The sequence below is a fragment of the Oncorhynchus clarkii genome, chromosome 7, assembly GCF_045791955.1.
Source record: "Oncorhynchus clarkii lewisi isolate Uvic-CL-2024 chromosome 7, UVic_Ocla_1.0, whole genome shotgun sequence".
Classification (NCBI taxonomy): domain Eukaryota; kingdom Metazoa; phylum Chordata; class Actinopteri; order Salmoniformes; family Salmonidae; genus Oncorhynchus; species Oncorhynchus clarkii.
The window spans coordinates 48126940-48139011 of record NC_092153.1 but is presented as its reverse complement, the minus strand read 5'-3'; the positions used below and the strand labels follow the sequence as shown (position 1 = coordinate 48139011).

At 43.8% G+C, this 12072-nt stretch overlaps 1 pseudogene; it reads left to right on the top strand.

Moving 5' to 3' along the window:
• The first annotated feature begins 1465 nt into the window (after positions 1-1465).
• The window catches only part of LOC139412606 (mitochondrial S-adenosylmethionine carrier protein-like), a 75354-nt pseudogene continuing 64747 nt past the window's right edge, over positions 1466-12072 (top strand).

Genomic DNA, 12072 nt, shown 5'->3' with positions numbered 1-12072 from the left:
CATTCTTCCATTGACGACCTGAAATCCTCCATGAATGATCTCCTTTTGAGAACGACTGAGGCAGAGTTGCGCATTAGCACAGTAGAAGATACCATCGCTAGACATGACCAGGTCTTGATACAACTGCAAAAGGACAATGCCTACCTCAAAAACAAGGTAGATCAGATGGAGAACCAGAGTAGACGTAGTAATATCCGTGTGGTGGGATTGAAAGAGGACAGCGAGGGCCGTGACCCAGTCCGTTTCTTCACTCAATGGATCCCGGAGGTCCTAGGCATAATCAACTTCACCAAGCCACTGGAAATCGAACGCACCCACAGAACATCAGCGCCGAAACTCCGGCCAGATGAGCCCCCACGAGCCATCCTGATCAGGTTCCTCCGTTTCCAAGACAGAGAGAAGATACTGCAACTCGCAAGAGCCAAAGGGGACATCACCATGGATGGAAAGAGGGTCAGCCTTTTCCCAGATATGAGCGCGGATCTCGCCAGACGTCGCAAGCAGTTCAGACCTGCCGCCAAAGCCCCGAAGGAGAAGAACATCACCGGCTACCTCATCCACCCTGCGCGGATGAAAGTTCAGTACAAAGGCCGAAGCCATCTCTTCAACACACCGGGAGAAGTGCACACTTTTCTCAAAGAACTGAGCAACGTCTGAGCCAGGACGGTCTCTCTAGGGGATAAAATGCAGTTTGTTTGTTTTCTCTTATCCGGATTGAACTGCTGGTATCTCCCAGTCACTATAATTGATTTGTACATTTTCAACTAACTGTATCTTCCCGGGGTGAGTTCTATTACATTTACAGGAGAGTATATTTTGGTTTAGTCCATATCCACTGGGTGAAGCAATAAGTGGGCTTAGGCCCACTGCTTTCCCCCTCATTTATGTTAATCTTTCGAAAAGAGACTCAAGCATCCCTTACCGTGGGCAGTAAATATTCAGCCATAAATATCTATTCACAACGTTTGTTTTCAACTTAGAGAGCTCGCAGGTTTTAGTTTACGCCAAGGTTTAGCTAGTAAGAGCAAGATGGAAAGCGAGCAGCAACGTATCTCTACAAGTGTATTCATGTTTGATTGTTGGGATTGTTGTTTTAGTCTGACAATCGGGGTGGGTGGGGTTTTTATTATTTTTTTCTTCCTTTTTTCTATGTTTATTGTTTCCTTCCTAAAGAGACACACAGGTCACTTTTGTGCTCAAAACAAAGTTGAAACATTTCCTAATTATCTGCATATGATAGATTTCTATTCACTTAATCCACTAAAATAGGTCACATTCAACGTAAAAGGTCTTAACAGCCCGATTAAAAGGATAAAGAGTCTATACATACCTTAAGAAATTAAAGGCTGACATTGTGTTTTTACAAGAAACACATCTTACAGCCAGTGAACACAAGAAATTGAAGAGGGAATGGGTAGGACAAGTTTTTGCATCCTCTTTTAACTCCAAAGCAAGAGGAACTGCAATGTTGATAAGTAGACACATCCCCTTCTGCGTCAACAACACCATCTCTGATCCCTCTGGCAGGTTTGTTTTGGTGCAGGGGCATATGTTTTCAGAGTCTTGGACCCTATTGAATATTTTTGCTCCTAACTTCGATGACCATATGTTTATTCAGAATGTCTTCCTTCAGGTTGCTCAAGCACCACCAGGATGGCTACTGGTTGGAGGAGATTTTAATTTTTGCTTAGATACAGTTCTTGAAAGGTCTTCTGATAAACCCTCACTTCTTACCAAAGCCGGCAAGCTCACCATGTCATTCATGAAAGATCTCAATTTACTAGACATCTGGAGACAGTTGCACCCACAGGATAGGGACTACTCTTTTTATTCACACCCACACAAGACACACACACGCATAGATAACTTTTTACTTTCGACACAACTGTTTCATAGAGTGTTAGATGTCGAGTATCTCCCCATATTGCTTAGTGACCATTCTCCTCTGGTATTATCAATCTCCATTCCTACCAAGGTAAATGGAGCATGTAGATGGAGACTACATTCTACACTCCTAAAGCAACCTGAATTTTGTGCATTCATCAAAGAGCAGATCAATATTTTTACTTTGACAAACAAACCCTCTGCTCCTGACAGCTTCATTCTTTGGGACACATCGAAGTTCTATCTGAGGGGACAGATTATTTCCTATACTAAAGGGCTGAAGAGAAAACACGGTGCGGAACTGAGTGCCCTTGAATCTGAAATCTCAGAGCTAAAGAAAACCTACCAAAGAGGCCCAACTATAGATCTATACAGGCTTTTGGTAAAGAAAAAACTTAAATATAATATTCTGAACACATAACAAGCTGAGAGGGCCATCACTAAATCAAAACAGCGTTATTACGAGCTTGGAGAGAAAGCTCACAAAGTATTGGCATGGCAACTGAAAGCAGAGGAAAGTAAGAGGACCCTACTGAAATTAATAATACTTTAAAGAAATACTATGAAGACCTCTACACTTCCCAATCAAGCGATGATCTATCAGAGATTTCTCTCCTCTCTCAACCTCCCATGCCTGTCAGGGGAAGACAGCGAGCGCCTGAGTGAACACTTCTCAGTTCCTGAATTGTTGGAGGCCATTAAATCCTTACCTTCTAATAAATCTCCTGGGGAGGATGGCTTCCCTCCAGAGTTCTATAAAGAATTTAGGGAGCTGTTGGTCCCCTACCTTATGGAGGTACTTAAAAAAGCCAGAGAAGACAACTGCTTTCCAGAGTCCTTCTCTCAAGCAGTGATTACTGTAATCCACAAGAAAGGGAAAAACCCGCTAAAGTGCGCCTCCTATAGACCAATCTCTCTCCTTAACACAGATTGTAAACTGGTCACCAAGATGCTTTCTAAGAGACTGGAGTTATGTCTTCCCCTGAAAAGGCCTTTGATAGGGTTGAATGGCCATACCTCTTTCGCGTCTTGGAAAAGATCGGTTTAGGTACCGTGTTTGTAAATTTGATAAAATCACTCTACAAATCTCCTAAAGCTAGGATTGCTACCAATGGGATTACTTCCTCCTCTTTCCCTCTTTATAGTTGGAACAGACAAGGTTGCCCAATTAGCCCCACCTCTTTGCCCTCGCCATCGAACCATTGGCTGAGGCTATTAGAACGTGCCCTGACATACATGGCTTTGAGGTGGGCCCCCATACCCATAAATGATCACTCTTTGCGGACGACCTTATCTTATTTCTAACAAACCCAGAACACTCCCTCTCTCACTTGCAGATCCTACTACAGTGTTATAGTTCTTTCTCTGGATATAAGGTCAATTTTGATAAAAGCGAAATCTTACTGTTGTCTGCCTTTGACCATCATACCATCAAGCACAAGTTTCCTTTTAGATGGTCGCCTATGGGCTTCACATATTTGGGCATAATGCTGGATGGTAATCTGAACAACCTCCATAAACTCAATCTGGCCAGTTTGTTGCAAAAGGTAGAGGTTGACCTTTGTAAATGGATGGACTTACCTCTCACTCTACTGGGTAGAATCAATGTAATTAAAATGAATGTCCTGCCCAGATTTCTATATCCGTTTCAATCTCTCCCTATCCACTGACCAGACAGTTTATCTTGCACGGCAAAACCCACTAGGGTTGGCCTGGATAAACTGACCCTTGATTACAGTCAATGGGGCTTAAACCTCCCCAATTTTAGAATGTACTACTGGGCTGCACAGTCTAGGTTTCTGGCTCAGAGGTTTGACAATGGTCCCTCTCCCTCATGGTTGAACATTGAAAAGCTTGAGGTAAATGATGACACTGGGGCAGAATTGTTTTACAAATGGGACAGAAAATCTATAAAAACCATCACAGACAACCCTTTAATCATACATTCTGTCCTGGCATGGTGCAAACTGCATGAGCCGTTCGGACGAGAGGGATTCCTTTCCCCTAAAACCCCTTTATGGAACAATAGATTGATCCCTATGTTTTTCCAGAATAGTAACTTTAGACCATGGTCTGATAAAGGGATCACTCTTCTGGAACATTGTTACGAGGAGGGAGTTCTTATGTCTTTTGATCAGCTGAAACAGAAATACCACTTGCCTAACAGGGACTTCTTTAGCTACCTACAACTACAAAACTTTATTAGGGTGACTCTCAAGGGACAATGGAACCTACCTCAGATGTCACCTATTGAACAACTCTGCCACGCAGACCAACCACTGTTCAAGACCATACGATGCTCTTATGTCAGGACTAACACTGCCTGGGCTAGATAAACCCCGACTTAGATGGGAAAAAGATCTGGGTATTGATCTTGATGAGGATCTATGGAGTGACCTATGCAGGGATGGTGTTACATCCACATTGACCTCCAGATACAGACTGATCCAGTTTAATTTCCTCCATCAGCTCTATATCACCCCATCTAGACTGCACAAGTTCAACCCAGATATCTCCTCCCTATGTTTTAGATGTGGCTCAGATGAAGGAACATTCCTCCATTCCACTTGGCAGTGTTCAAAACTACACGGTTTCTGGCAGGGGGTATGCGATACCATATCCTCAATTCACTTGGTTGCATTCCCTTTAGACCCGGAGGTCTGTCCACTGGGTAACTTTACTAACACCAATCTTAGGCAAAGCCATACTATAAAGCTAACAGAAATATTGCTAGCGATTGCCAAGAAATGTATTGCCTTGAAATGGAAATTAGATTCCTCCCTGCCAGTTGCAATGTGGCTATCGGAAGTTAATAGTTGTATCCCTTTGGAGAAAATCACTTACTGCTTGAGGAATAAGTTAAAGACATTTTACAGAATTTGGCAACCTTTTATTGACTATATGGAGAATCTCCCCCCACATCTCATTGATTGAATCTATATGTAATCCTCACATAATGTTTCACACGTAATGTATAATATGTAGCCTACGGCAGGTGATCCAATGTCTCGTTATTATTTTTTTCTTATTGTATGTTTGTATATATAATTAGTATTATTATTTTTTTTTTGCTACGCTTGTCAGTTACTGTCACTTTGTCCTATCGTTGTCTAATATCTTTTCACTTTTGTTTTGAATGTTCTTAATTGGAAAATGCAAAAATAAAATATATATTAAAAAAAAGTTTTAATAGGAGACCGAATGCGATCGGATCATCATCTAATTGGCCACAACTCTTTCCACGTGGATGGGGATATTGGAAATTTAATCCAAAGTTTACTGGAGCACAACTTATTTTTAACTAAGACAAATAATTTATAACAGAATTTTTCCAGTATAATATAGATTCAGCAAATCCCCTTGTTGTTTGGGATACCTTTAAGTGTACCTTCAGAGGTCATTCTATTAAATATTTGTCAATAATAAAATGACAGTTTCTGGCTAAAGAGACAAGACTAACAAGGGAAATACATGAACTACTAGTACAGGTAGATAGCAATAAAAACGATACTACAGAGATACAAAATACGTTAGAGGAAAAACAAAAAGAACTAGAGGGACTTACTCCAGAACACTCTAATGTAAACTATTACAAAAATATATAGAGGGACTTATTGAAGAACGCTCTAATGTAATCTATTTCAAAAATAACTAAAGGGACTTATTCAAGACTTATACAAAAATAAAGCAAACTAGATGGAATATGGAGAAAAATGCAAAAATTCTTCCTGAATCTCCAACACAGGAACGCTAACAAAAATAATTTGCAGAAACTTGTTACTGAAGGCAGAGTCATCTATGATTCTCCAAATTATTTACAAAATATATTTTAAACAGATGTTCTCTTTTCCGTCTCATCCTCTCCCACTGAATGAAGATTACGGTAAGGAATTCTTTCCAAATAATAATGAAAATGGAAAATTAATAAATGTACAGAAGGATCCGTGTAAAGACCAAATTACAGAGGAAGATCTTTTTGAGGCTATTAAATCCTTTCAGTCTAGAGAAACCCCAGGGCTTGATGACATACCGGTAGAGGTATATCAAGCCTTTTTTGATATACTAAAATCTCCATTGTTAGATTGTTTTAACTACTCCTATAGAAATGGCACTCTGTCAGGTACTCAACAGGAAGGTCTGATTTCACTATTATTTAAACAAGACCCAGATGGCAAATATAAAGATCCAGTCTATCTAAAACACCGGAGGCCCCTTACACTCATTGTTGTAATACAAAAATACTAGCGAAATGCATAGCACTCAGAATTAAAATTATTTTACCAGGTATTGTTCATCCTGATCAGACAGTTTTTTTTTACATGGACAGTACATTGGAGATAATATGCAACAACTACTAGAAATAATAGAACATCTAAGAAGCCAGGCCTGGTATTTACGAATTTTAAAAAGGCATTTGATAAAGTAAGTCTGAATTGTATTTATAAATGCCTGGATATTTTCAATGTCGGTTATTCTCTTATAAAATGGGTAAAGTAATGTATACCAACCCCAGGTGAAAAATAGTAAATAATGGCTACTTCTCAGTGTCATTCACTGATCTGTTTCACCTGTCCTTGTGCTTGTCTCCACCCCCCTGCAGGTGTCGCCCATCTTCCCCATTATCCCACTTGTATTTATTCCTGTGTTTTCTGTCTATCTTTTGCCAGTTCATCTTGTTTGTTCAAGCCTACCAGCGTTTTGTCTTAGTACCTGTTTGTCCCTAGTCTCTCTTTTTTTCTCATCCTCCTGGTTTTTGACCTTTGCCTGTCCTGACCCTGTACCCACCCGCCTGACCACTGCCTGTCTCTAACCCTAACCCTGGGCCTGCCGGCCATCTTGTACCTTTGATCCACCTCTGGATTATCGACCTCTGCCTGACCTGAGCCTGCCTGCCATCCTGTACCTTGGCCTCTGCTCTGGATTATCGACCCCTGCCTGCCTGGACCTTTCATTTGCCTGCCCCTGTGGTTACAATTAACATTATTACTTCACACAGTCTGCACTTGGGTCTTACCTTGATTCCTGATAGTACGAACTGGCCATGACTGATCCAGCAGACTTGGACCAGCTCTGCAATGCCATCTCCCCCCAAGGAGTCCTCATTGGTAGACACGAGGAGTTGCATCTTGGTCTGATGGAAGGGTTCCATTATGTGACCGACCGTCGCGACCTAGCATTTAGCTTTGCAGGAACAATTCTGTCGGTTACCTACTAGGCAGCCCACCACGACGGGAACCTCCCAGCCCCTCAGTAACCCTGTTGGTAGCAACGTCGTCACCCCGGTTTCCCGGGAACCTTGCTTACTTCCCTGGAGCGCTACGGTGGAGATTCCAGAACCTGCCGGGCCTTTCTCTCCCAGTGCTCGCTCGTCGTCGAGCTGCAGCCTTCTCCGTTCCCATCGGACCGCTCGAAGATATTGTACATTATTACGCTGATGTCCGGGAGGGCACTCCCCTGGGCCACGGCGGTGTGGGAGCAACAATCCACCGTCTGCCTCAATCTGTAGGTATTCATGGCGGAGGTGAGAGGTTTTTGAGGCTGCAGTATCTGGGAGAGAGGCTGCCCGTAAGTTACTCCAGCTTTCCCTCATTGTGGAAGACTATGCGGTGGAGTTCCGCACGCTGGCAGCAGAGGGTACCTGGAACCCGGAAGCGCTGTTCGACACGTTTCTGTACGGATTATCGGCGGGGGTAAAGAAAAGCTTGCAGCTCTTGAACTACCGATAGATCTCGACTTACTCATTGCCTTAACTATCCGGATCGATGGACGTTACGGGAACCTAAGAGGGGGAAGAGGTCTGATTGCGGTCCCAATCGCTCACTCACGGATACCATCTTGCATCTGATAAACTCCGGAAGTCCCAGAGAGGATCCGAGCTTACCAAAGTTCCTCCATGAGCCTCCGAAGACAATTGCCTCTTCTCAAGCCGATGCAGGGCTAGGCTGTCTCCAGCTGAACGCGTATGCAGACTGAACACCCAGGGTTGTCTGTATTGCAGTACTACAGGTCATTATGTGTCTACCTGTCCCTTCAAGAGACCCAGCTCAATTGTTGGAGTGAGTACTCTGGTGGGTCTTAAAGATAATTGTAGTTCTCCCCTTACTCGCCCCCCCCCCCCCCCCCTCCATGCCAGCCTGCTGTGGGGCGACCAGTCCAAGTCTCTCCAGGTACTCATCGACTCGGGGGGCCGGGCATCCCCACTCAACCCCTCTCCATTCCGATGGGTGTTAGAGCGCTGGATGGGCGCTCTATAGGCCGGGTCACCCACCAGACCACCCCCGTAAACCTACGAGTGTCGGGGAACCACAGTGAGACGATCCAATTCCTGCTAGTTGAGTTTCCGCAGGTTCCAGTGGTATTGGGATTCTCTTGGCTCCAGTGACACAATCTCTCCATTGACTGGGCTACTGGTGCCATCGTGGGCTGTAGCCAATCCTGCCACACTCATTGCCTTATGTCAGCTCTGCCTACCCCAGGACATCTTCCTGGGGCTTGGAAATTGCCCCGGACCTTTCCACCTGCTCTGCATGCAAAGTACCAGGACCTCCGGGAGGAGTTCAGTAAGGCCCGGGCCACTTCGCTTCCGCAGCACCGACCAGTATCCAAGGAGGTCAAGCCTGAGGTGCTGGCATGCCACGGCTACTATCTCCGAAGCCGAGACCCCTTCAGGTGTCACCCATCTTCCCCATTATCCCACGTGTATTTATATCTGTGTTTTGTCTGTTCGTCAGGTTTATTCAAGCCTACCAGCATTTTGTCCACAGCTTCTGTTTTTCCCTAGTCTCTCTTTTTTTTCTCATCCTTGGTTTTTGACATTTGCCTGTCATGACCCTGTACCCACCCGCCTGACCACTGCCTGTCTCTGACTCTGGGACTGCCTGCCATCTTGTACCTTTGCTCCACCTCTGGATTATCGACCTCTGCCTGACCTGATCCTTCCTGCCGTCCTGTACCTTGGCATCTGCTCTGGATTATCGACCCCTGCCTGCCTGGATCTGTCGTTTGCCTGCCCCTGTGGTTACAATAAACATGGTTACTTCACACAGTCTGCACTTGGGTCTTACCTTGATTCCTGATACTCCTGAGAGTTTTGAATTGTCAAGAGGAGTTAGATATAGTGACAGCGGACACCCTTGTTTATTTGTTATGGCCATCGACATGCTAGCTATTAACCTCTTGAAGCATGGGGGCATTATTTTTATGTTTGGAAAAATAACGTTCCCAAAGTAAAGGGGGTCGAATGAGACAGGAAATAGTCACCACTGCCACGAGTTGACCATGCTTTCACCATGCGCGTTCACAGGGGAAGGACCTGCGTTCCACCGGTCATCTGAAGTCATTCTAATTCTCCAGTTGGAACGTTATTCAAGATATATGTAAACAACATTTTAAAGATTGATTCAGTACATCGTTTGACATGTTTCTACTGACTGTTACGGAACTTTTGGACATTTTGTCACGTTATAGTGGACGCGCTTTGTGACTTTGGAATTGTTTACCAAACGCGCTAACCAAAGTAGCTAATTGGACATAACGGACATTTTCGAACAAATCAAGCATTTATTGTGAACCTGAGATTCCTAGGACTGCATTCTGATGAAGTTGGCTAGGACATATACTTTGTGCATGACACAAGTAATTTTTCCAACCGTTTACAGACTATTTCACTTATAATTCACTATCACAATTCCAGTGGGTCAGAAGTGTACATACACTAAGTTGACTGTGCCTTTATACAGCTTGGGAAATTCCAGAAAATGATGTCATGGCTTTAGAAGCTTCTGATAGGCTATTTGACATGTGAGTCAATTGGAGGTGTACCTGTGGATGTATTTCAAGGCCTACCTTCAAACTCAGTCCCTCTTTGCTTGACATTGGATAATCAAAAGAAATCAGCCAAGACCTCAGAAAAATGTTTGTAGACAACACGTCTGGTAAATCCTTGGCAGCAATTTCCAAACGCCTAAAGGTACCACGTTCAACTGTATGAACAATAGTATGCAAGTATAAACACCATGGGACGACGCAGCCATCATACCGCTCAGTAAGGAGACGCATTCTGTCTCCTAGAGATGAACGTACTTTGGTGTGAAAAGTGCAAATTAATCCCAGAACAACAGCAAATGACCCTGTGAAGATGCTGGAGGAAACAGGTACAAAAGTATCTATATCCACAGTAAAATGAGTCCTACTGTATATCGACATAACCTGAAAGGCCGCTCAGCAAGGAAGAAGCCACTGCTCCAAAACCGCCATAACAAAGCCAGACTATGGTTTGCAACTGCACATGGGGACAAAGATTGTACTTTTTGGAGAAATGTCCTCTGGTCTGATGAAACAAAAATAGAACTGTTTGGCCATAATGACCATCATTATGTTTGGAGGAAAAAGGGGGAGGCTTGCAAGCTGAAGACACCATCCCAACTGTGAAGCACAGGGGTGGTAGTATCATGTTGTGGGGGTGTTGTGCTGCAAGAGGGACTGGTGCACTTAACAAAATAGATGACATCATGAGGTGAAGAGGCCAACATCCCGGAGTCGCCTTTTCACTATTGACGTTGAGACTGATATTTTGCGGGTACTATTTAATAAAAGTTGCCAGTTGAGGACTTGTGAGGCATCTGTATAAATCAATAATCCAATCCAATAAATGTCGTTCCACTTCATGATTGTGTCCCACTTGTTGTTGATTCTTCACAAAAAAATACAGTTTTATATCTTTATGTTTGAAGCCTGAAATGTGGCAAAAGGTCGCAAAGTTCAAGGGGGCCGAATACTTTCGCAAGGCACTGTATGGTTGTTTGATCTCTGCTGTGAAGGAATACCACAACAAGTCAACTACTTGATTGATGAAGGCATGTCATTCAGCAAAGGCAGCTGTGCTGTCATCCACTACATACACCATTTCTTTAACATCTATGGAGTTGGGGAAACAACTGTGGACCTGAATTGTGACAACTGCAGTGGCCAAAACAAGAACAAGTTTGTGCTCTGGTATTGTGCCTGGAGGATCATGCACAGGCTTCACCACAGTCGGGACCTTCACTTCCTGATCACAGGCCACACCAAGTTTGCCCCTGACTGGTGCTTCGGGCTGATCAAGAAACTCTTCAGAAAGACCAGAGTGAACAGAGATTGCTGGTGTGGTGAAGGACAGCACTGTGACAGGGGTCAGAATTCCACAGCTGGTTGGACTGGAGGATGATACGGTGGTGATGGAAAGCTATGGCTGGCAATAACACTTGTACTTCAGGCCTCTGCCACAGAACAAGCAGTACCAGCACTTCAGGTGAATATTGCATTGTATAGGCTTATTCTTATTATCTGAACTTGGAAGGTGAATTGATGTTATGCAAGGTTGTACTGTCTCTTAAATGTTTTGTCTATTTTCCTGTTTTACAGCTTTGATGCTCTGGAGCCTGGTGTTGTTGTCGCCACGGAGGGTTCGGACAAGTTTCAGCTGCTGCACGAAGCTGAAGTCCTTCCTCCCAAAGATGGTCTGCATGTAGAAGTTTTGCAACAAAGAGGCCATAGACTTCACATGCCCTGCAAGGGCAGGACAGAAACTGTCTCTCTGAATATAGATTCCCTATCTGCACTGCCTCTATGTACATTCATATGACTCTATCCTCACACACACATACACCACACACGTTGCTGCTACTTCTGTAAAGACACATACACTTAGATTGGCATGGACGTGGGGGTGGTTATAACCTCTCTTTTACATGACCAATCAAGTTAGAAAGGTGTGTCTGGGGGTGATTACGGCCATCTGTTTATTTCATGAACATGTGTACGTGTCTAGACAATAGTGATTATAAAATATTTTTAAGACTGTAAAATCAGACCTGATGCATCTCTGCTTGGCATTCAGCATTAAGGAGATAGATTGGGGGTAATGTTCTGTGATAGACTAGTGTATTTGTACATCAAGCTGCCTCGCCCTACAGAAACAGGAGATAGGATCCTGCCCTATGAGCCACTCTGGCTCGGACAAGCCAAGGCTCGTGCAAGGCTACTTACTTACTTATCTGCAAATTTGCAAGTAATCATTTCACTGTACCATTTACACCTTCGGATGGAACCCCTGCAACTCATTATGAGTCTCTAGCACCACTAAGACACCACAGACATAGGCTACCTGTTGACAAACCATAATAGCCTACCCAGCATGGAGAGCATCTG